Consider the following 5,723-nt stretch of genomic DNA (forward strand, 5'->3'; position numbering starts at 1 on the left):
ACTTTTATTGTCATGTTACTGATCTGTTCGAATTTTGCATTGGGGCCAGTTCTATTGAAGTGAATGGGGAAGACATGGAAAGATGAAAGATGAAAGAAAAGACACTATGTGATGTTGACAGATTTCTTTTTTATGTAATGTGTGTTTGTTTTCCTTATTATTGGTCTCCAAACAGATGATGGCTCTGTCCAGTTCTGCATATAGCTCAACTCAAAAGTCCCTATTTGGTTTATAGTGGGACTCCTGGTTAGCTTAATAATGTTAGTGGATTGGAGTTTGGAGTTCATACTCCCAGAGCTGGAGTAAACCATATACAATCATCTTTACCTGAAATGAAACGTCCAGGGATTGTGTGTTTAAGTGCTTTGAATACGGGGATGTTTTGCAAAATAATGGCATTTTAAACATGCGATACAAAGATGCGATTAATCGCGATTAACTGTAGTTAATCCCAAGATTAATCGCGATTAAGAAAATTAATCGTTTGACAGACCTAGTTGTTATCATCTGAAACTGTGGAACAGCCACACTGCCGGCAGCCATGTTTGGCTCTAGTGCGCCTGGCACCAGGTGCAGCTGTGACGTCACGAGCTCATGCAAAATGGCCATATTGGATGATAATGTATCGGTCCGTTAAATATGGTGCATTCCTACTGTAAATGCTGCTATGATTATTGGATGTGATGTTTTGAGAGAAGAAACTAAATCAACAGAGTATCATGACTTCTTTCCTCTGTTCAGTAGAATCAAATAAACTCATCTGTTTTCAGTTCTTACCTTTGCTCAGTAGACTGCTGTCCATCTTTGAAACTAATAGGATGATTCATAGAAAAGTCACTCTTCATGGACACACAGCTGGGTACAGGGGAGTCTGCTCTCTTCTGCTGGATCCTGCTAAGGATTGATCAAACAGGGTGGTGGCAGTAAACATGTTAGAGAAGCAGGGTTTTGACCAGTAGGTTGCCAGTTTGAATCCCAGTACCAACTTTCAAAGTCAGAGTGAATGATTCTTTCTCCACCCTGTGCAACTACCACCACTCGACCTTGAGCAAAGATCTCAACCCCCAGACGGATCTGGTAGCTGCTCAGTGACCACCAGGGGGCTAGCTCATGGTTTGACCAAGGGGCAAGCCCAACACCTTTCCCCTGAAGACGCGGAAGTCTTTGTTTAAGCTGTAATTTCTCGAATGGCCACTTGAGGCAGGACTCAGAAGTCCCGTCGTTCCTGTTAAAATGCCCCAACAGTAATTAAACATCTTTACAGCCTGGACCGAAACACGGTTTTGGTCTATATAGCTAATTTCACCTTTTCATAACAACTGTAGGGGGGTCAATTTTTGCATAACTCAGCCGTTTACATTTAATAAAGGTTTAAAGTTATGCATAATTAAGGGCGTGGCCCGGTTGAGTGACAGGCGGCCATACTGCCACTGGATAGTGCTTTATCGTTAGTTGTTGTCTGAGCTCTGGTCGTGTTTGTGGTGTTGCAGTCTTTTTGTCCATTTGATCCTGCAGCTGTAGCCTTGTCTCCTGCATACAAAACCATTGTCTGACACATTTTAATTCCATCTGTTTTGTAGTCTGGTCCGTCTGGTTATGCCAGCGAGCTAATCCAGCTCACGAAGCAGAGACGCAGACCGCACTGACCGGCTGCACTCCTGTGTTAGTTAGCGATAATAACAATACGACGTCCAGTCGGATATTTTCAAAATAAAACAATTCTGCACAAGTATGAAGCACACAGAAACTACAGTATAAAGACAAAGCTGTTGTGAAATCTCTATTTTATCCTCTTTTTTTATTTTCTTATGTCATCCTCATCATCATCTTATGTGAAGCACTTTGAACTGCATCTGTGTATGAAATGTGCTATACAAATAAACTTGACTTGACTTGACTATGTCTGTTCAGTAGAATCAAATAATAAACTTGTCTGTTTTCAGTTCTTACCTTTGCTCAGTAGGCTGCTGTCCATCTTTGATATCAGGAGGATGACCCATAGACCAGTGACTCTTCATGGACACACAGCTGGGTACAGGGGAGTCTGCTCTCTTCTGCTGGATCCTGCTAAGGATTGATAAAACAGGGTGGTGGCAGTGAACATGTTAGAGAAGCAGGGTTTTGACCAGTAGGTTGCCGGTTTGAATCCCAGTAACAACTTTGAAAGTCAGGGTGAATATGTAACTCTTTCTCCACCCTGTGAAACTACCAACAATTAGACCTTGAGCAAAGATCTCAACCCCCAGACTGTTCTGGTAGCTGCTCAGTGACCAACAGCAGAAAGCTGTTGTTGTACTGAGCAGCTCTGGTATGAATATATGTAACTATGGATGTGAGGCAGAGCAATGCTGCAAAAGAAAATATGTTAAGCAAAACCCTTCTGGAATCTGAATAGTTAATTGTAATAAAAGAAGAAACTAAATCAACAGAGTATCATGACTTCTTTCCTCTGTTCAGTAGAATCAAATAAACTCATCTGCTTTCCGTTCTTACCTTTGCTCAGTAGACTGCTGTCCATGTTTGAAGTGAAGAGGAGGATCCATAGACCAGTCACTCTTCATGGACACACAGCTGGGTACAGGGGAGTCTGCTCTCTCCTGCTGGACTGGCCTTCAACACAACAGAGACAGACAGAGCTTTGACTCTGGATAATGAAGGGTTAATGATGTCACTGCTGAGCTGTAATGATGTCACTGCTGAGCTGTAATGATGTCACTGTTGAGATGTAATGTCACTGCTGAGCTGTAATGATGTCACTGCTGAGCTGTAATGATGTCACTGTTGAGATGTAATGATGTCACTGCTAAGCTGTAATGATGCCACTGCTAAGCTGTAATGATGTCACTGCTGAGCTGTAATAATGTCACTGCTAAGCTGTAATGATGCCACTGCTGAGCTGTATTGATGTCACTGCTGAGCTGTAATGATGTCACTGCTAAGCTGTAATGATGTCACTGCTGAGCTGTTTTGGAGTCTGGTCCGTCTGGTTATGCCAGCAAGCTAATCCAGCTCACGAAGCAGAGACGCAGACCGCACTGACCGGCTGCACTCCTGTGTTAGTTAGCGATAATAACAATACGACGTCCAGTCGGATATTTTCAAAATAAAACAATTCTGCACAAGTATAAAGCACACAGAAGCCATTGAAAACGTTTTCTTTTGCTATTTCCCCTAGTTGTTATCATCTGAAACTGTGGAACAGCCACACTGCCGGCAGCCATGTTTGGCTCTAGTGCGCCTGGCACCAGGTGCAGCTGTGACGTCACGAGCTCATGCAAAATGGCCATATTGGATGATAATGTATCGGTGCATTAAATATCGTACATTCCTACTATAAATGCTGCTATGATTATTGGATGTGATGTTTTGAGAGAAGAAAGTAAATCAACAGAGTATCATGACTTCTTTCCTCTGTTAGAATCAAATAAACTCATCTGTTTTCAGTTCTTACCTTTGCTCAGTAGGCTGCTGTCCATCTTTGATATCAGGAGGATGATCCATAGACCGGTCACTCTTCATGGACACACAGCTGGGTACAGGGGAGTCTGCTCTCTTCTGCTGGATCCTGCTAAGGATTGATCAAACAGGGTGGTGGCAGTAAACATGTTAGAGAAGCAGGGTTTTGACCAGTAGGTTGCCGGTTTGAATCCCAGTAACAACTTTGAAAGTCAGGGTGAATATGTAACTCTTTCTCCACCCTGTGAAACTACCAACAATTAGACCTTGAGCAAAGATCTCAACCCCCAGACTGTTCTGGTAGCTGCTCAGTGACCAACAGCAGAAGGCTGTTGTTGTCCTGAGCAGCTCTGGTATGAATATATGTAACTATGGATGTGAGGCAGAGCAATGCTGCAAAAGAAAATATGTTAAGCAAAACCCTTCTGGAATCTGGATAGTTAATTTTAAAAGAAGAAACTAAATCAACAGAGTATCATGACTTCTTTCCTCTGTTCAGAAGAATCAAATAAACTCATCTGCTTTCCGTTCTTACCTTTGCTCAGTAGACTGCTGTCCATGTTTGAAGTGAAGAGGAGGATCCATAGACCAGTCACTCTTCATGGACACACAGCTGGGTACAGGGGAGTCTGCTCTCTCCTGCTGGACTGGCCTTCAACACAACAGAGACAGACAGAGCTTTGACTCTGGATAATGATGTCACTGCTGAGCTGTAATGATGTCACTGCTGAGCTGTAATGATGTCACTGTTGAGATGTAATGTCAATACTGAGCTGTAATGATGTCACTGCTGAGCTGTAATGATGTCACTGCTGAACTGTAATGATGTCACTTCTGAGCTGTAATGATGTCATGGCTGCTGAGCTATAATGATGTCACTGCTGAACTTTAATGTCACTGCTGAGCTGTAATGATGTCACTGCTGAGCTGTAATGATGTCATGGCTGCTGAGCTATAATGATGTCACTGCTGAACTTTAATGTCACTGCTGAGCTGTAATGATGTCACTGCTGCTGAGCTGTAATGATGTCACTGCTGAACTGTAATGATGTCACTGCTGCTGAGCTGTAATGATGTCACTGCTGAACTGTAATGTCACTGCTGAGCTGTAATGATGTCACTGCTGAGCTGTGATGATGTCACTGCTGAGCTGTAATGATGTCACTGCTGAGCTGTGAGATAGAGAACAGTTATCTCATCTTACCTCTTAGCTTTGGTCCGGCTGTCATGTTCCTCAGACAGAGAGAGCCCCTCCTCTCTCTCCTCACACTGACTCATAGTGGAGCCAACAACACCTTCACACAAACACACCAACATGCTGTTAGCTGCACTCAGTCATTACTACAAGCTTTTATTACAGGATACATTTACAAAAACATACACAGCTAACTTCAGCTAGCTAATTTCATTGGTAAAATAGCTGTTGAATTCAACATATTGCTATAATCAGAGTGAAATATAAACAATATAAACACAACATAAATTAGGTCAACAAACACTTTGATGACGTCAACTCGGACAAACCGGAGCTCTGAAATGATAACCGAATTTCCGACGTGTAATTCCGACCTTGACAAGCGTTCAAATCATTTTTTACAGGTCAGAACTCATTTTTCCAGTGTTCCAAGTTGTCTTGAATGCGGTATTAGACTCGGGGGATTGGCAGCCATCTTGGATTTGAGGTCAAATCTGACTTCCCTCCACATCTGTAAATAAACCTTATGGTAGGATATTCACTCACTATGTGAGAAATGTCATGCTTTTCTCAAAAAGTGCACAACTGTTATGAGCACATTTGAACATTAGACCAATGGGATCAGCGGCCATCTTGGATTTGAAGTCAAATCTTACTTCCCTTCCCTCCACATCTGGTATTCAATAACTATGTGAGAAATGTCATGCTTCTCTAAAAAAACAGTGCAAAATTATTGTGGTTATCCACTGTACTATTTTTATTTACCTTCAACTACCAACCAACTCTTTTTTGTGGCAATTTCATCTCCATATTTGCAACAGTCAAATGTTTAGCCGAACATCGATTGCATCTCGGTGCCTCGGTACCTATGTTCCCCGGGTCCTATATTCCCCGGGTCCTATGTTCCCCGTTTTTGTGGGACCGAACCTAACCTCCCCCAGACCCTAACCCAAAACCTAACCTCTCCCACCCCCCACGCCTAAACCTAACCTCCCCCAGACCCTAACCCAAAACCTAACCTCTCCCAGGGAACATAGCGGGGTTCTATGTTCCCCGGTCCCACAAAAACGGG

Source organism: Poromitra crassiceps, assembly GCF_964638095.1.
Source record: "Poromitra crassiceps genome assembly, chromosome: 20".
NCBI lineage: Eukaryota > Metazoa > Chordata > Actinopteri > Beryciformes > Melamphaidae > Poromitra > Poromitra crassiceps.